This window comes from Pungitius pungitius, chromosome 20, assembly GCF_949316345.1.
Source record: "Pungitius pungitius chromosome 20, fPunPun2.1, whole genome shotgun sequence".
NCBI classification, from domain to species: Eukaryota; Metazoa; Chordata; class Actinopteri; order Perciformes; family Gasterosteidae; genus Pungitius; species Pungitius pungitius.
The window spans coordinates 11,302,038-11,323,829 of record NC_084919.1 but is presented as its reverse complement, the minus strand read 5'-3'; the positions used below and the strand labels follow the sequence as shown (position 1 = coordinate 11,323,829).

The 21,792-nt window shown below is 45.6% G+C and overlaps 1 protein-coding gene across 2 annotated transcripts in view; it reads left to right on the top strand.

Annotated features, from left to right (window-relative positions):
- Positions 1–3,106: 3,106 nt before the first annotated feature.
- Positions 3,107–21,792, top strand: part of fut8b (fucosyltransferase 8b (alpha (1,6) fucosyltransferase)) — a 66,651-nt gene continuing 47,965 nt past the window's right edge. Inside the window, exon 1 of one of the 2 annotated variants that reach the window (XM_062559493.1) lies at positions 3,107–3,293. The gene's annotated coding sequence lies outside the window, so the exon portion shown is untranslated. The remainder of the gene's footprint in view (positions 3,294–21,792) is intronic. The other variant, XM_037449101.2, reaches the window with a different exon arrangement.

Here is a 21,792-nt window from a genome sequence, read left to right as displayed (position 1 = left end):
CAACGGAGGATGAAATACTGTGACACCCGTTGTGATTAAAATCTCCCATAGCTAAAGCCTCTTAAAGCATTTAATTAAAACGTCTTGAATTGATATCATCTTTTTAAATGTCTGCATTCCCTGCTTCGCGTTGCCGTTTCTATTTGATGAATTATTTGATATATATATATATATATATATAAAGGTATATCTAGAATCTAGATATACTTTATTTATCTAGATTCTAGATAAATAAAGCATATCTAGTGTGAGTTTTTCTGTGAACCTTGTATTTCAAGCACCAGTCACTCAGTTGCCCTCAAACACAGAATTTGGGTTGGACTGTAGACTGAAAAGTATGACAACATTTAAGAAATGAGTGAATCACTGGGGTGTAAAATGATCACAGGATGTATCATTTTACATGATATTGCTGTATGTTTACATACGGATGCAGATGAAAACCTTTGATTGCATAAAGCTTATGTTTCAGTATTCCTTGCTTATTATACCTACACTTCATAGCAGGGTGCAATACAGGTGCAGGTAAGTGCATGAAAAGTCACAACGTAAGCATCAGACAAATCTGGTTTAAGAGCACCATTAACAGAAGTAATGTTTCTGTCAAACGTTAGGAAGGTCACCTGTGCCATCCGCGCCACCACACTTAGAGGTTAGATGGATTGTTTTCATTCTGAGCGTGATCCAAAATCACGTATAACTTTTAATGAGAAACTTCTAGCAAATCAGCATAACATTCAATGCTCTCATGGGGGATGTTGGATAAAAAGACAAAAAACAACCCTCTGATTGCCTAGAATACTAAATTTGCAGAGGATCGACAGCCTTCTGCTGTTATTAACATCCAGTAAATATGTTAACTGTAATCAAACATGAGCTATTATGGCAACAATCCCGTGGTCTGTATTTGCCGTCTCATTTAGATAAGCTTCAAAAGCCATATAGATATTTCATGTAGTGGATCATGCTTAATATTCCAGTCTATTGCCTTTCCTCTATCTATTCAACCTTGGTGTAATTCCCTAACCGGAGCTGCTTTGTTCTCAAACAATTTAGCTAGAATTTATGTAGCGATTTCTCAGTCACACGCCATGAATATAAAAAATCCAACTGTGTTTAATATATTTCTTTGTTACAGTGATTCGAGAGTCCCACGTTTTTTTAAATGCTTTGTAGCACAGAATGCTTTATAACAAGTGCCATGGTGATCCGCTCCTTCCCAAGCATTACAGATTAACATGGTAACGATATCCTAGCGAGAGACTAACGAGACTAATTATTCTGTTACATTTTATTTCAAAGCATGTGAGGTATTTCAGGAGACAAAAAAAATGACACTTGGCCCCAAATTTTTTATTAGGTATGATTATTAAGTTACAATAGTAATTCTGAGACACTCCCGCTTTCTTTTCGGGGTGAACAAAGACCACATGTCTTTGGAAACTGTTCCTCCGTGTCTCAATCTGGAAAAGGTCAGCAAAGGCAAATAGGTCAGGAGTGATCGACTCCATGCACACTGAAACCGAACTGAGATGACAAGTGACTGATGACATTTTACTGTGTGTGTGTGTGTGTGTTCCTCTGCAGCAGTGCACATACAGCAGTGTTGTGCATGAATATTTGCCCGGTGACGATTGTGGTTGAACCGCTGCTGAGCCACGAGTCCTTTTTCTGGTGCAAGTACAAGCCCGGATTATAAAAGAGAACTCAAAGGGCGACTCACATTTATGAAGAAAACGCTTCAGATGTGGAATCCCTTCAACGTTTGGTGTGCACTGTGGCTCTTATGCCACACGAGAGAGCCACTGCATCGTTATTAGGGAGTCTGATGATCACAGTGGAAAATATGTATGTACCAAACGTAGGGGGTGGTTGTTATTGTGATTCAGCTCCTCACCGCTGGACTGAGACCTCTCAGAGGCATGCTGGATATTTTCTCAGAGATGGATGGCCAAACAGCACCAAATGAAAAGCCCTTGGGTAATATGAATTTGATTTAGTGTCTCCAGTTGGATTGAAAATGGGGGATAGAAAAACATCCTTATAATTAACATAGTGGTCCTTGGCTTCTGCTTTTTTTACTTTAGCTTTGAAAAAACCCTGAAGTTGTTGATAAGACCAGATGAAAATGGATATTGTGAACCAAGATTGTGAATTACCGAATAAGCAGTTCTCTGCAGGAAGACTGTTGAGCTCCAGCCTTTACGAGAGGGGTTTATAGTGTGCAGCTGCTGACTAGAAGCTGTGTCCACTCAGGTATGCTGTTTACAAACATAAATGGATGAGCATTGCACCAGAGTTTTTAAAGCAATTAAATCATCAATCTCTTAAAAAGCTGAGTCATGCAGCACTGTAAATTGCATTGTGTAACAATACGACTTCCATTCAGTAGCCCACTCATCCTTTAAATTATAGTTCATGAAGACCAATTCGTCATTTTCTCCGGAAAATTGACGGCGAAACCAAATGCAGTTGAAGGATATTTATTTCGGCCATTAGTTTGTCAGCATTTAAATGTTATTGTGTGTTTCCTTTGCGAAGAGTTTTCGGGTTTATTTGACCACACACTGAGAAATCTCAGATATCTGCCATCACTTTAACACAATTGGGACGAGTGGGACGTTGTCTATGATGGCTAGTTAACAAGAAATTGAATAAAAATTTAAAAGTGGAAACTTTCCACCTCGTTGTGCCCCTCATCACCCTAGTGGCACCAGACCCGTCTGTCCGATCCGACTGAGCCCAACTGCAATACAACAAACTACCGCTGGTGTGCGCACTGCAGCTTCCACTCCAATCGTCTTCCATCAGTAGTCAAGTCAGCCAGTGATAGCCAGAAACAAACCGGAATTAAATCCGCCATGCTGTCAAAATAAAACATTCTGCTAGAGAATGAATCTCTAACATAGTATGTATTATTAATGTATCTTTAAGGTTGGCTGCCGTAATAACACAATAAGTCATTTCCTCACAGCTACTGCAGTCAAATGCAAATAAATCACTAAACTATAGCTTTTTAAAAGCAGAGCCACTGCATCGCAAGCTATTAATCTGAAGTCAGGACAGGATGTGAAATAGCCCCATCGCCTCCCTCCGGTACGCGCTGACACACCATCCACCTAGCAGATCCCCACAGAGCCGCCTCGACAGCCGAATTCAGAGAACCCAGCTCCCCCAGTTCCTGTTTCCGCCGCAGCCTTTTTTGTTGAGGGAACAGCAATCCTCCGCTGCGCCAGACCGAGTCTCTGCAGCCCCCGGACGGATGCCGCTGGAAGCCGGTGTACCATGTCGAGGTAGGCGATAACATCCCTTCCGCGCGGCGGAAACATTGGTAGCTACGGTGGCTCGGTTCACAGATTTCTACCACTCCCCCCCCCCCCCCCCCCGCTACATCCCCCGGCCCTGTTGACTGCGTCGCCGCTGAGACCCCCGGTGACCACAGCGCGCTCGCGGTAGGTTAGGAATCTCTGGTACCGTTACACCGGCGCCCGTTACTCGGGCGCTTCGGTCACGGCGTTCCGCCCGGTGAACCTCGGAGAGCCCCGCGCCGCGCTCTCGCCCTTTCGTCGGTCATTGTCAGTCGGGAAATGTTTGAAACACAGTTCCACAGCGTGTCCGTTACCTGCACCGTGCGGGGTGATGCTGTTTGTTTTTCCCGAGCTAACGGGCATCAACAAAGCTACAAGCCTGTAGCATGCAAGCTAGCTGCCTGCATGGGTGCGTTTGTTTTGCCTTTTGTTTTAATTTAACCAGCAAAACGCGGGCGCGTAACTTAAGTTATCACCACCCGATGCGGGTAGACTCGCCTTTTAACCTCCACGCGCACAACGGGGAAATAAGAGACCCATGACTCGGGGAGGTGCCCCGACAAGTGTGCGTGTATCCTCCAGTGGGGGGAGCGGACATAAGCAGCTGCCCGGTACTTCGGTAAAGGGTCATCGCAGCTCCGGGCGCGCGTTTCGTTGTGTTGGTCGTCTGGAAGTGTGTTGAAGGTACAACAAGGGCCTTCCTCCCCCTGTGCGATTTATAATGCGTCACATTACGCTCAGTCCGAGCTTCATCTTTTATTGTCACCTCCTCGGGACAGACGGAGGAAGAAATGGAGGACACACTTTACACAGCTGATGATGATGATGATGATGATGGATGAGGTAGCAGCATAAGGCAGACGGTGTATGTGCTTCAGTGTAGCTCATCTAAAGGAGTCTGGCGTCCCTGTGCTGGGAGGGCTAGAGGTTCAAATCCCAGCAGGGGGGGGGGCCGAACACCACCCTGCAAGATGTGTGTCTGCCTTCACTGGGGACGTTAAGGGTGAGATGCAAATGGCTCGTGATAGATGGACAGCTCACATGCCAGATCACCGGTTTATGGGTGTCCCATCTGAAGCCTTTTTTAAAATCCTATTCAATATGACAGTTTTAATGAGCAATACTTCTTTGTTTTCACATGAAATCAATGTGCGATGCGAGTGACTCAAGGCTTTTCGGTATCCTTAACTTTTAGTATGGTATTTATAGCGCCATGTCTTCCGGTGATATTACAAGACATGTTTCTACACGCTGTGTTTCATTTCCTTGACAGTCCATCTGTGGCCTGTTATATAGTGCCGCAATTCATTTTTTGGTGTTTCGATCAATTTGCGGCCGATATCTACTTTGTTCTCATTTGAATTGGAGTCGCTGACGAGGGAGAAACGCAACACCGATTTGACAACTAATGCCTCATTAATGTTATCTAATAAAGACAGCCTTGGTAACTGGAAGCAGATTGAGTTAGTTGCCCTAACCCATTCATGAATAAGTAAACAGTCTAGTATATATTGCGGTGACATCTGTCAATGGCGTGGCACGAGAGCTCTGTCTTCTATTACAGAGGGATGTGCTCCTTTTAGATGGTGTTTTGAGCTGTCAGAGGCCAATTATTTGACATAAAGCAAAGTGACTGACTGAGCAATTTGCTTGGATATGTGCTTTGCCATTTTGGGAATGAATAGGCACAGCCATTGAGATCAACCAACTGCAAATAATTACACTAAAGCGGTTTATTTTGGGCTATGTAATTTTGATGAAGCACTTGCATTAAATTGCAGCAATAACACCCGAACTAATCTCTGGAATTTACTTGGTATGTCTGAAGTTTCTTTCTTTTTTTTTGTTGCAGTATTTGGAAGTTTGTTTTGTTTCTGCTTGCTGAGCCGATCGCGCTGGACAGATGTTGCACTCGTCCTCTCGTGCTTTTTAACGCATGATACTGCATCTGTAATACAGGAGAGTGGGCTTTCTAGAGAGCCTGACTCCAGCTATTTCCTCCCCTGCTTCTCCCCCCCTCTCCGTTTTTGACCTTTGTTGCCTCCGCGTCTCACGCCACTGTCTGTCTTCATTTCTGACTAATGAGTTTGTAAAACATGTCAGGGTTGCTCCGCCAGCGAGGTTAAACGCCGTGCGCTGAGCAAAAAAGAAAAAAAAAGGGCGGCGGCTAATTTTATAGCTCTTTATATGTATTTAACACCGTGCACATTTGTCACATGGCAAGCTCCCTTCCTCTGTTTGGGTCAGCGCTGCAAGCCGCCGTCCAAGTCAAGTGGACTTTCCTGTTTGAAACCGCGGCCCGATTTTGTTTTTCATTTCAATTCGGTCGGCAGTACCAGCTTGTCACCTGCACAGCGAGCGCCTCTGTTTGCATGAAAAGCCATTCTAATTTCAAGCATCACAGTGTTTTGGCTCACTGTACAGTGTGTGTGTGTGTGTGTGTGTGTGTAATGCTTGATATTGGCTTCGGCGTGCTGTTTATACATCCCCCTTTTTCCACCCTGTTGTCCCAGGCATATCAACATTTTCTTCTTCCAGTGTCAGGTGGATGAGAGGAGACGCCTGAATAGAGCGACGGGGAAAACAAACAACACATTTTGAAGGCATGTTTTCCCGTTTGGGGGCTTCATGCTTACAAAACACAAAGGACATTGAAGTGAGGCGGCTCTCTAACACTCTGCAATGCTTGTAGCAAGCTGCAGTAAGTAGCAATGCTACCAAAAGAGGAAGGCTCATGTGGAAGCATTGTTTTGTTGGAATAGTTAATCTCTATGCAGGGTATTTCTGCTACCCACTTCCAGACAATGTACTCTAAATAGAGTGGTGGAAGCCATTGAATAAAATAAGCTTTTTTGCCTTTGGTGTATCTGTTTTGAGTAAGGGAAAGCCTGAAATGATTATGTATGGCTGAATGGAAACACACACATTTCTGAGTCTTCTATTATGAAGCACTTGGTCTGTTTGGGAGATAAAGAATTAGCTGGTTCATCCCCATAGTTCAGTGAACAATGTCCAGCGTGGGTATTTGGCTGCCACTTTTCTGAGAGTGGTTCTGTCTCATCTACCCTTTAGTGTTTTTGCAGTCATCAGTAAATCAATCTGAAAATGAATCTCTTAGATGCTGATGGACTGATGTCTTGTACATCGCAGTAGTTGGTACATACGGCTAACGTAATGCAGGGACATAACGGTCTAGTTTCAGAAAGCATCCGCTCGGCACGGCACAAAACTTCTGCCACCAGTCTTGTCCTGCTCTTGTCCCACTTGAGGGTCATTATTATCTGTACTGAAAGACGGTGTCTGTCTAGGGATCGCACGTGCCACTCACAGGACGAGTGTGGGGTACGTTTCCATGGAAAAAGCAAGCGAAAAGAAGCTCAGCCTAAGCAGCCTAGCCCGATCGAGACTGATAGCATTCTCCGGGTGCAGGAAAAAGGAAAAAGGCCCCAGCAGGCCTGCACTGCTGTCTGCCTGTCTAAATGTCCTGCTGCTTGTCTACCTGTCTTTATCTGCTGAATCTGTGAAGACAGAGTGGAGGAAAGGGGGCCTTTCTGATTAGGAAGTCATTCAGACAGGCACAATAGGAACTTGACCCGATAGCCATGTGGCATCAGATTGGATTTGTGTAGGGACTCTGTCTAGATCACACAATGCCTTCGCCACAGCTGACACGGATGGGTTTGCCGGATGTCTGGATGTGTTTTGGGTTTGGGCTGAGGGGTTAAACCCGTCAGAGACCCTGTGTGCTGCCCCAGCTTCGCTCAGCCCCGAGGAAGAGCTACCCAGCCTGCAGTGCACTCGCATGAGAAAGTGTGTGTGTGTGTGTGTGTGTGTGTGTGTGTGCTTTCTTTTGCTGTGTCCCCGGGAGTTATTGCTGCTCCAGCCTGAGATGGGAAGTGTGTCTTACGACATTTCTTCTTGGCTCATTGGAGCCGTCCAGAAATAGGCCTGTACCCATCCACATGCGGCGCCACAATTCTCTCCTTCCCCTTTCTTTCTCATTTTCAGTTGGAAGCACTTAACTGCCCCTTGGTGCACAGCCGCTTTCATGCCTTTGCATTCAGTTGTGTTTGTGTTTATGTATGTATGTATGTAAGTGTATATTGCCATTGTTTAATGTTTCTCCTTGAATGCTCAGCCCCAGAAGAATGGAGTGAATGGCACCTCCTCAGCGTGATGAACTGTATTCACATGGGTATGACACACACTGAGAGCTTTTAGCTCATCAGATGTTACTGAGGGACTCACCACGGGACACAAACTACCGCACCCCCCCCCCTCTCCATCCCTGCCACCCACCCAAATACCTCACTAAAAAATCCCCTGATGCTTAGTGCCATGAAACAGCCTTGTCAGCACGTCTGAGTTCTCAGCTCATGCCAGGATCAGAGCAGGCTTGGAGGGATTCAGGGATGCTGCGGGAAATTCACTGTCTGGGCTTTCTGGGCGTCATATCGTCGATCCTAAAACGGGGACTGAACCTACTTTGGGTTGATAAAGGGCTCCTTCCACAATGGCAACCTCCGCGAAGTGCATACCCACACTAGCTGCATCTACGAACGGAAGGGACAGGTCTGAAGAGCCGGAGAGGCAGATGGGTTTGGATGGAAAGGGAGAGGTAGTAATTGGGACAGCTGCACAACTCGAGGCGTACAAAGTCATATCACCCATCTTACTTCAGCCCCCCCCCCTCCCCGTCCCCCGCCTCCCACACTGTTCCCACCTCCCCAAAAAAAACAGTTCCGGAGAGCCAGATACTGGCCATTAGGATCACAGTGACAATAGCCCAAAATTCATTCTGCAGCCAGAACCCAGAATGCACAAGCCAACAAAGAAACACACATGGGGATAGATCAGAACAAGACTCTGAGCTCATCTGACAGAATGGGTGCAGATCCCACACTTGGGTAGAAAGGTTGTGTGACAAGCTCGCCTCTGCGTCAGGGATTGGGGATATTGTTCTGTTTTCTACAGGAAGCCCAAATTCCCAGCAGCCACTCCACCTCCACCCTCACAAACAAGGACATTTGAATGGACCCCATTTAGCCAGTGGTATCCAATACAGTGCTCACCAGTATTAGGTGGCCCATGTGTGACCTCCAAACAGGTCCAGAGAGGGTTCAACCCCGGGCTCTTGGAAGGTGGGGCCTGGACCAAGATGAAAGGCCGGTATTATCTTTTCCACAAGGGAGGAGGGGGGTATTATGTCACTGGTGCCATTCCTGCTACCGGCAGGGTTTGTTTGCCATGGGAGTGTCTGTGAATCGTTGCTGTGACACTGTTGATCCCTAAGGGATACATTTATCTCAGTGGCCTCAATTCCAAGGTCACGATGAAAGGCCTGCTACACTACGTTGTCCTTGCACCTGAAGGGGACTCAAGGTTTCTCTGAGCACGAATCGCCGCCCCACACACCCCAAAACCGCTTTTGCCAGGTGGATAATGTGCATGTTGCCATCTCCCCAGCTATCAATGAGTTCATTGAGGGGGTGTGTGCGTGGCATGTGCAGTGTGTGTTACCGATGGCTTGCGGGGTGCGGCGGCGGCTGAGAGGATTGTAAGGGATCGTGGAGGATTGACCTGATTGGATTTCCGTAGCGGGAGTTCTGTCACCTGGCTCAGCATGCCGCTCTGGAAGGCAGCAGGGGAGCAATCAGGCAGCAGTCACATTGTGAAGAAACGGCAAAATCTGCATCCAGCCATTGCAAATAGACACATCTACTTCACAGAATATGAAGATTTTTCTGATTTTAGAGTCAATTTTATTGTTATATTCCAATATCAGAAATTGGCCTTAAGGGGCTTCGCAACGTCTACTTTCTTTTTCTGCCCATGATTTGGAAAAGGTACCAAATGGGTATTAAGGGGCATGCTCATTGGCTTTAAATGATCGATTAATACATCATCCCTCCATGGTTTACCTGGCGGCTATCGTAATTGCCCCAATAGATAGTCACAAAAGACCAAAATGTAAAGCAGGAACCAGACAATTTCTTTTCTGTTGAGAAAACTTGGTCCTGACCTTTTTAAAAAAACAGAAAAGCTCTCAAATGCTTACTTTATTTCTTATATTTATATCTCTACATACAGGTATATAACCCACACTTGAGTACAACAGTGCCGTTGAATGAGATAGTCCTTTTCTCTGCACGTTGTTGAAAAGCGCCCTGGGAAATATAGGAAATCACTAACTGAATTCAATTTAGACAGGGAAGGTTGAAAGATAATGGGTACAACAATCGTACACAATCCCAGCACAACTCCTGGAATGCATTGTTCATCGCATATTGAATATTTTCAACCGTGTGAGTATCTGCGGGTGGATTGTTCTTTTGGGTTATTTTCTCAGAACTCTCATTTAGGCCTGAGTTGGATGCAATTAAGGACATCGGAAAATCATCACAGTGGTGCTTTATAAAGGACTACAATTTTAACCACGTAAGTGCAAACGGTGCGTTACATTTTTCTTTTTGTATGCCACGTCTGGCTCCGAGTCGGATCGACCTTGTCGTATTATGCAGACGGCAATGGACAGTTCTGGTGTTTCTATTCTTTCATTTGATCCCTCAAAAAGGGAAGAGTGGATAAATCTGCATGTTTGTACAAGTGGAGGACACAGAAGTATTAAGGTGTTGATTACACTGTGATCCTCGCACAAGTATGTGACATTCAGTTCTATCTATTTAATTTGCTCACCCAAAGACTGAAGGCAGTACATCAGATCGTGATGGCAAAGATGTCGACAAAACACTAGATCGGCTTTGTTTTGATGTATATTCCAGATGCAGTGCATTAGATGAGAATACACTATTTATGTTTAATATATTATATTTATATAATACATGGGAATCAAGAAGAAATGTGTGAGTAACTTGTAAAATGGGCCACTCAGAAATGTCCAATCGTTGATGTTAGGTGATATTTCTTGGTATTAAGGGTCTGCTCTGGGCAAGAAAAGTCTCATTCCCGATGTTATTGAATTAGTTATATAACGAATGAATAATTCCTGTGTGGCTGGCTTTGCATTATACTTGTTTAATTATTTTATACTATAACATCGATATGCATTTTCGCATATCGATGCGCATGTCTCTTGTGAAGCAACGTGTATTACGATAAAGACAAAACACAACAACGTTGTTTGCCATGCTTTTTCAGAATGGCGTGTATCGATTTTTCAGTTCCACATCACTTCTAATATTTGTTATTGGAGACGTGAAAGGGCTGTGCACACAATGGTAATCATTATGTTGAGGGTACATTGAGCTGTACATTTGCTAGACAGCTGTGTGTACGTTCAAAATATTATCTTTAATGAATCTGCACACCTCGCAGAACAATTGTTTGCCCAAACAGACATGTTTCTTGGTTGTATCAGAGTGAAGCCTGGATGTCTGCAATACAGTTTGCACCATCTGTCTTCAGGATATAATCTCCGCTTGGTGACAGATACAGGGGCGGGTTCTCCAGTGTCTAGTGCTGCTAGAGTTTAGCTGGTTGCATGCGGGGAGTGTGCATGAACCCTTAAGATTTTAAAGCATCTGTATCTGGCACAGGAGGATAGTGTGGTCTTTTATCAATTTGGGATTTGGGAGGTACAGTTACTGCTTCTCTTTGATGGTTAAAGATCCACAAAAGGGGAAAGGTACAAAGCACTCACTAGTGATCTGTTTCTTTTCCTTGCCCTGTTGGCTCTGTCCTTATTGTGTTTCAGCGTTGCTTTATCTTAATTTATTCTCAACTTGTTGTTTAAGAGATGATTGGTTTGAAAAAAATGGTATCTAGTTCGGGCCAGACTGTGAACCCCACAGGACCTCTTAGCCTCACCCAAGACGTGCGCTTTGCTCTCCGTTGATTCAAAGAAGCTCTTTGCCCTCCCACGTAAGGAGGAGAGTTGGGGTTCATTAGTATTTCATTGGATCCCACCATCATACCGCGGCCAAAAACTTCAAACTATGACGCTCTAGGTCCCTCACTAGGGCTGACTTAGGACGTTCAAAATAAGTTAGTTTTAGGTAACGAAACCACTTGCAGTGTTTCCCCTACTGTTCTTACAGGGTGGGGGGGAGGTTAACACAGAGAGACAAATGATTAACAATTCACTTTAACAAATGAGACAAAGCAGTGATTTAACAGACCCATACAAATCGCCAGTAGCAATTGCACGGTTTGAAATCAAGTCTTGGTGACAGATGTTATCCGTCAATTAGGGCTGGGCGGTATACTGGTTCAAACGGTGTACTGGTACAGAATGAATTTCTCACGTAACGTTCATACTGGTGTTACGTCATAACAACTGACACTGCTCTTCGGCAGGCAGCAGAATTTATTTTTGCGCCTCATCGCGGAGCCCCCGGCGGTCGGAGCTGCTGGTCCTACGTGTGTTGAGATTGGGTCATGGTTACAACTTTATAAAGACAATGAATAACCCACAACAAACACTCTTTAACAGGGTAAAACACCATGACGCAACAGCTTGTGACACATGAACCATTTGTAACACTATTAATTGTACATTTAGAAAAATGATCCCACCGAACTGCATGCTGGGTACAGCTCACAACAAGTAGTAACTCTGTTGCTACATGAAAACACGGGAAAGAGCAACACAGGAGGAACAACAAGAGACCAGAAATGCACAAACACAACTTGTGCCCAAGACAGGAGCTGTGTCTGTTTGGAGGTTTGGATAATCCGACATAAGTTAGATCAGAAAATGATTTATTGCAAAGTCTGTCAGGCCGCTGGTATCGCCTTTGGTGGCAACACTAGCAGCCACAACAAGTCAACACGCTAACTCACCGGCCAGTGGCGAACAGCTGTCCGGGTAGCCGGAGGTCCTTTTCAGGGTCAATGAATGAATGTGTTAACTTGAAAAATCAATACCGTCACATACCGGGATACGGTCAGAATCTTACTAAATACCGTGATATGGATTTGGATATGGACAGGAGGAGAACATTATGACGGGTATAGCTTTGTTAACAAACTTTAATGGATCCATTTGTTTTGAAGATGTTTCCCTTAACAACAGCACTTATAAAAATATTTAAAAAAATAAATATTCAAAACTACACATGACAAGATTTTGTTTGAATTGTTTTTCTTTTAAATGAGGAAAAAACACTGTCACTCTAACAAGGTAAAAAGATAACATTTATACTGTCTACACTGACTTGAGAGCAGTTGAAATGGTTTTTGAGGGGCACTGACCAAGCGCCCGTATTAGACTAGCTGGCTGTGAGACCAGGTCGTCCAATATCTTGTATGGATTTTCCCAAATCCCTCATCCTGTGCAATGAGCCAAAGTAAGCAAAACTAACAAGGCCAGATACATGTTCAATGAAAGATTCATTGACATCAGAGCTTAACATAACGCTTGTATTTTGCCGACAGGAAACTGCATCCAAAATGGAACCAGTTATCGGACCATATTCCCAATCGGTACTTTTCCATACGTCCTCCTGATGCGTTGACTCCCCTCAGTCCCCCCCGTCAGCATTTGTGTGAGTGGCAGCACAGGGACCACCACTGGCAAAGCCCCTGGCAAGCCAGCATGAGACCATTTGCATCTGACATGCCTGTCACGTGTCTCATCACAAGGTGTTACCACCCACTCCCTCCTCTCTTTTCATGTTGTCCTGGTCCCATCCCTCCTCCGAACCCCCACCGCTCTTTATTGCCGGTGCCATCAAGGCAGAGGCAATTTTAACACAAGGCCCCGCTTGGCAGAACCCATTTCTCAGTTTTAGCTGTGGTTTGGGAGATTAATAACAACATGCCAGCCAGATATAAGAGCCCTTATTAGGACTTGATGAGATTACCCAGCAGTCCAAGGCTTATTATGCTGTCGAAGTCGCGGGACATGTACGAGGAGGGAGAGAGCGAGTGATGGACCACGTGTCAAAAAAACTCAGCGGGAGCACCCATGACACAAGACTGGGTAGACGGCACGTGTGAAGCCTGAACCAATAGGATGTACACATCTGTCTGTCTGTGACCCGGAGCCACTTCTGACGGCAGCCACACTCCCAGGTTTTCAAACATGCATCTGTAAAGTGTGACAAGCCGCTCCGGAGAAGGAAAGCATCCTCCCCTAGTCGGGTGTTTACTTTCTTTGATCTTGTGACAACGGCAAAGAATTGAAATTGGCACATCAGTGAGGCGCTTTAAAAACGCGGCGAGGGCTTTGCCTTCACACTTTGATTTATAGAGTAAATGAAGGATTACTGTAGACGAATCCAGTGTTATGGTTGTCCTCCAACCCTTGATGTTTAAACAAAAAACAGAGTGCAACCACCTCAACTGCTGCGCTGTCACATAAGAGGATGAATGAGGCAAACCAAAACCCTTGTGGGGAAACTCACTCTTCAATATTCCACTGTCGCGGTGCAAAGATCATGTTATTTTGAGCCATAGTGGTACCCTGCAGTTGCTGCGTAATAACGTGCCATGTCTCCGTTTGACAGCTCATTACATGTGCTTGAGCTTGCCCCAGTGAGAGGGGTAGTCTTTACAGCATGGAGTGGGTCAAGAATAGCCAAGGTCAAACACTTTGGTTCAAGCCTCTGTATTGAAAAAAAGTGACCCTTCCACTCGGTAAGAATAACAAAAGGGTTTTCACACACTTTTCTTTTCCTCTTTTAAGTTCGCGGCAGCTTCGTTGGCCTCGGCCTCTGCTCGCGTCTGGCGATTGGTGCCCTAATTGAGGCACTCTTGAGCCATGTTATCAGCGTGGCAACGTTGCCCTGCCGATAATCGTTGTCTCGTGGATTAGCCCAACAACAGAGGAGAGGCTTTGGTTTAATTCCGCTAACACTGGACCCAACTCCCTCTGTGTCGGTCTGCCTGCAGAGCTTGTCTTAACTGGGATTAGAAGCATTGGCTGCATGCGCCCACCAGGCCCCCACGTTGCGCTCCTAGTGCCCCGGCCCCCCTACATTGGGTCCTTGGACGTTTCTTGCCAAAGACAATCCAGAAAATCTAAAAGATGGACCCCAACCCCGAATGTTAAACATTAGCCCTCTGTTCTAAAAATGTAATTTGAAAAGAGTAGTTAAGTACCCAACACGCCAGTAACCCTTTAGGTGCCCCCCGGGCCCTCTCTCAAAGAGCTGAAGTTTAAAAGGCTATCCTTTATATAACTAAAGAAAAAGAAAAATTTCAACTATGTTTTAAACAGCTTGTACAGCAAGCTCGATCGTAAATAGTTTCTATAATTATCTTTAGTTCCTCTACTAGAAATGAGAAGTTACAGAAAACCCGTGGCCCTTCGGAAGTCATTTTTTTATTTTAAAAATAGATCTACATTTACCACCCTTATATCCCCTATACCCTTATACAGCAGCATTTGTTGTGAAAGGCCACAGCCAAATGAGGGACATGAGGCCTGCTGTCATAGAGAGGAACATGATGCTGCCAATTGTTCAACTGGAGATAAAGGCCCACACATTCAGGTTCTCTGAGAATCCTTCATGGTGGGCCATTCAGTCTTTACACACAGGAAGTGATGGGGCTCACAATGTGAAGAATGGCTTTAGAGAGCTCAGAAGAGTGATGTCCACTACTTTGCCAGAATTGCTGCTTGAAGTGAGCACTCTGGCTGCTCGATATTGATAAAAGCTGACCTTGCATTACTTTCTTTTCAAATAGCACGCGGTGGCACCGTGTGTCAAAGACAAAGCATGTAACGTTGTAGCTGTGGGGTTTGCACATATACACTGCAGCTGCTCTTAAATGGCGGATTTCACCTCTTGCATTTCGTTGCTTGGCTGAACTAAGAGATTAGCATCAAATTATTGTAGCAGTATTTGAATATCCGAGTTGTCATTTTGCAAATTAGGAAAAAGCTAACATTTTAAAAATTCCAGGATGGTGAAATTACTCTTTGTGAGAGTCTAAATTATGTTTTTCTTGCAATTATTGTTCTCAAAAGGAGAATCTGCAGGTCAGACTTTAAATAAATCGGGAACCAGAATGGACTAAGAACATTGCAACCGGTCCCCTCATTCTTCCTTGAAAAAGCAAACTAACCAATAAATAATAAAAATCCTAACCACGTGGTGATTTTAACAAGACTGAACTGGCATGCGGAACTGCCTGGCTGGTTTTATGCGAAGCGAGTCGCAGTTGGTGGCGAGCGCAGAGCGAGGAGGAGGAGGAGGAGGCCGGCATGTGGCGTGCCAACGCTGTCCCACCCTGATCTGTCGCTGCAGTGCAGCACGGGCTCCATGGGAGACCTGGTGGAGCCACTTGTCTGTTTCTGCAATGTCAGTGATGCGTGGGAGTTTGTGTGTGTGTGTGAGAGAGAGAGAGAGATGGACACATCCACTGTCACCATGGAGGATTCCTGCGGTAAAAAGCATCTTGGCTTCTAAAGCAAACAAGTGGTGAGGCGTGAAAAAGGAAATTTCAAGGCCCTCTGGAAAAGATGACCACACAAATGAATGGGACCTCCCCCCCGAAAGATTAGCAGTCTATATGCTGCTCGCCACAGACTCCCAAACACACGCCTCTTTGTCTCGCACTTGATTTATCTGGTTGGATGGTGGTTTCACACTTCTCCTCATGGCTGACATCCTCTAAGCACGTTTCCCTCTGCCGGGCTTCTTTCCAGGCTAATCTGCTGTGTTTAAGGCCACCAACCCACCAGCCAGTACTGTTTAATTCAGTTCAACTTTGCGGTGTCACTACTTGGCATTGTCACTGCAGCGCAACATGGCCGGGAGCCCCAGATGGCATTTTACTTATTTAGTCCTGAGCGACCCATGTGGACGTCTGGGATCACTCTTTGACCCTCGTATGATTCCCAAAACAATCCTTTTATAATGCAAATAACCACCAACACTGTGGGCTACTTGTGTTCGCCCCCGGAGAAGGGATGTTTTACAAGCGGTGGCGTGATGGGGTGGGGGGGGGCGTAAGGCGGGCTGCTGGAGCAGGTCACATCTGTGACCCAGCACGACAGCAGTGGATGCCGGACACATGCTCCTTCCTCCAAGGCTACTGGCACCCCTTCTGCTTGGCTCGTGCCCGCACGCATGTCCTCTATCTCACACACACACATGCACATGATCTGAATGTATCCACTCTACGTGAAGTAGCCAAGGACATGACTCAACATACCTTTAGGATATGAAGGCTATAAAACCCATTCACGCTTCCAGAGGTTTTTTTTTTTTTTTTGTCCTGTTACAGTGATTGGAGGGATTCATTTTAGACAGTTGACCTTCACCCCACATGCCGCTAACAGCTACTTTCTCAACATGTTATACTGCCAAACATTAGGCTTTCAGGGAATGACCTCCCGATATGCACAGCTAAGAGCTGACACTAGCTCAGTTTTTCTAATTCATCTAAATCTTGGGAAACACCGCCTCAGGCCTGGCTGCTGCTCTGTACCATTTACCGATATAACACGCGCCCCCACGCAAACATACTATACATTAACGCATGCTTAAATTAGTGTTGTCTTCAGCTCCAGAAATCGTGATCGGGCTGGCTAATATATAAATTAGCAGCCTAGCAATTTAACCGTTAATTAAAACAAAGGCAGTTTCCCCGCTGAGTCCCCAAAGCACCAGACCATTATATACAATACAAGAATATAAATACTCCACCCATTTCCCTCCCCCTCTCCATTCCCTGGGATTGGCCAATACACCGTTTGCAGATATTCATTACCAAGTATTGCAATCTTGCAACAAGTCCAACGGTGTTATTGTTTCATTTTCTGTTAATGGTCATGATTTAACACCGTTTTACATCCCCCTCTCCTCCCCCCTCCGGATTGCCCACCCCCGTGTCCCCGCAGGGACTGTGTTTCTCCTGATGAAGCAGATTCTCCCTCTGATGCCTCTAATCGCTTCTCATCTCCATTCAGGGGAGACAGCCTCTATTTGTTTCATTCCTTCCTGACCTTTTTTTCCTCTTTCTATTTGTCCCCCCCCCCACCCCCTCTCAGCACTCTTAGGTGACGCCCAGTGCCTCGTCCCAATACTGCAATGTATCAAAAAAAAGTCCAAATGACCCCCGCCCCCCGTTTATCAACCTCTGTCCTGAAGGTACAGATGTGTTGCTTCATATCTCAGGCCGTGCAGTACCCCTGCTTGCTTACGCTTGGCTGCTTCGGGTGGGGGGTGGGGGGGGGGGCTGGTTACCACTGCCGGTCAGCTCCGATCCGGCAAACGAGCTGCACGTATCGTATTGGATGGGAGGAGAGTGGTTCTATAGCCGAGGGCGCCGCGTATTAGTTGGTATGCATGCGTTCCGTGTTGTTTGCACAATCGCCTTAGCGTGTGCGTTGACCTACAATGTAGGCAAGAAGCAATGGAGCCGGGCTGTAACCAGGCCGTGTAATGAACGGCGACTTGTCAGAAGGCTGGCTGCATCTCCGTGTGCTTTGTTTGTGGTAAACCGGGGCAGGGGGGGGCGAAGAGGGAAACCAGGTAATGAAGCAGAAATGGTTCCACCATTAGTCGTCCGAAATAATTAAACATGTTGAGTGTTTGTAAATTCTGATGGGCATCTTCTACGGTTTTCTGATCATTGATGCAAATAATTGTTAGTGGCGGAATTTGATGTATTTTACTTATTTGCATGCTATTGAGAGCAAATAACTAATTTGTGCCTTGAAATATGTGCGTTTATTCAAAATGTTAACATTTCGTTGACAAATTTATCAACTTATTGAAGTTTCAGTTTCTTTTCAACCGTGTTCCACAAAAAACTCTTAATGAAATAGCAACATGGGTGTAAAAATGAAGCTATCCCTTCAAAGAGCAGAGCAAATAGGGCATCCGATTTATTCATTTCCATGAACCCGTCTGCATAAAGCAAAGCAATATTATTTTATTCATTATTATTCATCTTTTATATTGACTGTAAAGAACTTTCACACCATGGTAATGGTGAAAAACCCAAGGACGCAAAGGACAAATCATAAAAAGTATCCGTTTCTGATATCTGTAAAACAATAATTAATTTTCTGATGCAAGTTGCGAGTAACAAGGTGCCTAAGCTGCCTTCCCTAACCCAATGCCTCCGCTGAAATACCCTTTTATGGAAAGTAACTGCTGAAAATGGGTTATAGGGCAGGGTTAAAATTAGTAGTCTGTCCACCGAGGTATTTCCCTTTTGGGCTTTTTATAATTTAATATAATAACTCAACCTGGAATCGTCCCTTTCCTCATACACTATGAATTTGTTCTCAGGGGCTCAATCCTGTTTCAACATAATATTTTGCACTACAAACCCTACATATCCAAGTCAATTCACACACCACTGGGCAAAGTATATCTGACCATCTGTCAGCACAACATTTTTATAAAAGCACAGGTTGGATGTCAACAACGGAGCAAGCGATGCTGACCTAAGCCTCTGGTCATGAAGCAAAAGGGAAACCGCCCTGCAACCTCTTCCACTTCCAGCAAAAGCAATCGTTTGACAGGATCACGTAAGAGAAAACCATCTCTTGCGTGGAAAAACTCCTCCTGATTCAAAAACGGACAACGGAATAAATCCTTTCGTCTTCTCCCTAGAGGCGGGACTTTCTATGCGCAGGGCCAATATCAAGACAATTGATGAATATGCTTGCAGAGAAATTAACGTTGCATGTTATTCAGATAGGATTCCCTTAAAGAAACATTGTCTATGTACATTGACACTATAACTGTTATAATTATGGTGACCACGAGCTAGGCTAGGACACAAATGGACTGCGTGTACTTGGGCCTTAGGAGGAGACGCCCTGTTGTTCTAGGGGTTTCTGATGCTTGTGAACACAGCAGCAAGCAGTCGTTTTGTTTGTCAATGTGATCCGACACACTTGGTAATATCTCTTTTTATCTCCATCTGTCACTACTGCCGTGTCCTTGTTTATCTTGCAACCCGCTTCCAACGCACATAGTGGTATTTGATGACCATATAAGCATCCCCCCTTTGATATCTGTAATTTAGCTTGTTCTCACATCTTCCCTTTACACATACACTTGCAACACACAAGATGAGGTGTGTGTGTGTGTGAGGTGGCAGTCTGCTCTCACCGTTGGGTCCTCAGCTCCCACCAGCCTTCCAGATGGCCATGCTGTGGGGCACCACACCCTTTGACCACATGGCACTTCCTACATCCTACCAGCGCCACGCCCACACCCGCTGACCAAGTTCCTGGTTCCTGTTCCTGTTCCTAACCGTGTTCAAGTACACGGACGCAAACCAAGTGAAAGATGCCCTGTAAGAAATTCATCGTTAGCGGTATTGGGGAGCGTTGAGTCCAGGATGCACTGAGAGGGAACAGGAGATGCACTGATAAGAAACATGATGTCCTCCTTCAACCTTTTGACAATTTAATAAAAGGTATTCTTATAACTGCCTTTCAACAGCAAAGAAGGAACTATGCAAGATAGCCCTAAAGAAATGTTGGTGGAATGCAGATGTCTCAGTGACCAATTTGTTAGGTTACGCTGCATTTTATCTTATAATTTTAAACGTTAATGGCATGTCAAACGAATGCATTAAAACAGTAAAAGGCTGTTGGTGTAAGTTTCAAATCTTATTTCCGTTCCATAGAAATGTTTACAGACCAAAGTGGAACCTCTGCCCCCAAAAAAGCAGTTTCTGTGTGGAAGAGGATTTTTCCCCTGTGAAGGACTTGGCAGACACTGTTTTGCAAGAGAGAAAATGGAAAAGCTTTCACACAGTGCCACGCCGCTGGATCAGTCGGCAACAGAAAGTAGAGAAACTGGCTTTTATTTTCTTAAAACACAGATCATTAAATCATTCAGTGGAGGTTTGCTCTTGTCCTACAGACCCTGCGTCACATTCTGCAGGAGATCCACATGTTTTCTCCATTCTGGAGCTTGATTGGACAGCTGGTTTATGCGGGTTTGAGGGTGTCTTCATTTGTCCTCACTCGGGCCCCTTCTTGTCAACATATCATAACTTTTGATTTGTTGCTGATCTCCATTTCCTTTTAAATTCTGCTCCTGTCGACTTGCCTTTTCATTCGTTATTGCTGCGAGGTTCGGCTTGTGAAAAAGCTCTGTTCTCGTTCGCTCAGTGGCATCCCTTTTCATTAACATGCCCCATTCATTCGCTGCTGTTCTCCATTAATGCATCCCTCCTCTCACCCTCCTTTGGTGAATTCCTGTTTACTGTAGAAACTCCCCATTTGTTGTCCCTTTCACGATCATCTCTCCCGCTGCTTGCTTCTCTCTCTCTCTCTCTCTCTCTCTCTCTCTCTCTCTCTCTCTCTCTCTCTTCCTATCCCCTTCAAGTTTTCTTCCTTTCGCCATGTGCTCTCCTTGCGTTGCCGTCCCTCCCATCCCCCCCCTGCGCGTCCGTCCGGGGCCTCATCACACGGCGACGGCGCAAGCCGAGCTGACATCTCGCCGCAGCGCTAGCGGCCTCTGATGTCCGTGTCCAGCGCTGACCTGTCCCTCATTCCTCAAAGCCCCGACATCATCAAAGCGGGACACATATTTCTCCCCGGCTCTATTAATTGCCGAGGATGGAATGAGCCAAATATCCATCCGTTGCCGTTTCCAGATTAGAAAGAGAAGGAGACAAGGGAGTTTTTCATCTTTGTCTTTTCCCTCCCTTTGTCTTCTTATCAAAGATATATCCCAGCTGGCTGCAGGTTTTCAGGCCTTTTTCATCTGGCTGGTATCCTGCTGTCGCCTCTTGCTTGGTGATATCTGACGAATGTCGGAGAGAGAGAGAGAGAGAGGGACCACATCAGCGCTATTCTCTTCAAAGCCTCCCGTCACTTGGGAGACATTTCTTTCCCCCCCCCCCCCCCCCCCCCTCGCACGCACGCTGCTTCAAGCGGCACACCTCAGATCACACGCCTAAATGCGCACGCAGAATTCCAAGCAGCCGAACCGCCGTCCGCGATGGGAGTGCGCGCACAAATGAAAGCCCCGGCATCCTCCTCCTCGGTGGGAAAAGCCGAGTCACGGTCCTTCTGCTAGCGTGAGCTGGCGGACAAGCCGAGCGAAAGCCGGGAATCGCATCGGCGCCTATGTTCGGGGAGTGTGTGGGCATGAGCGGTGGCGCTGTGTGATCCTATAACAAGCCCATGCAAATCAAGTCAAACCACCCCCGGGCTCATTAAATAAAGGCGGGGCGCGAGGACAAAAGCCTGCTGCAACCTTGCATATTCCTAATGAGGGCTCTTCCCTAATGTGGATTGAAAGGACGTTCCTCGGCTTGACATCACGTGGCCGTAGTGCGGCGGCGTTCTTGTTTCCTGGCTATTGGCTATTTACTTCTTTTGTATGTTCAGGCTTCTGGTGGTACAAACAAAACGTGGTGTGTTGGTTCACAAATTGGTAAGTGCTCTCCGGAACAGAAGCACGTAGATGCAATGAGCAAATTATGCCAGAGGTCAGAATATATTAGGACACTCGTGATTGCACTCTGTATTTGGGTCTCATTCTGACAACTTAACTGCATATCAATTGGCCCGGGGTTTTTTTAGTTCTTC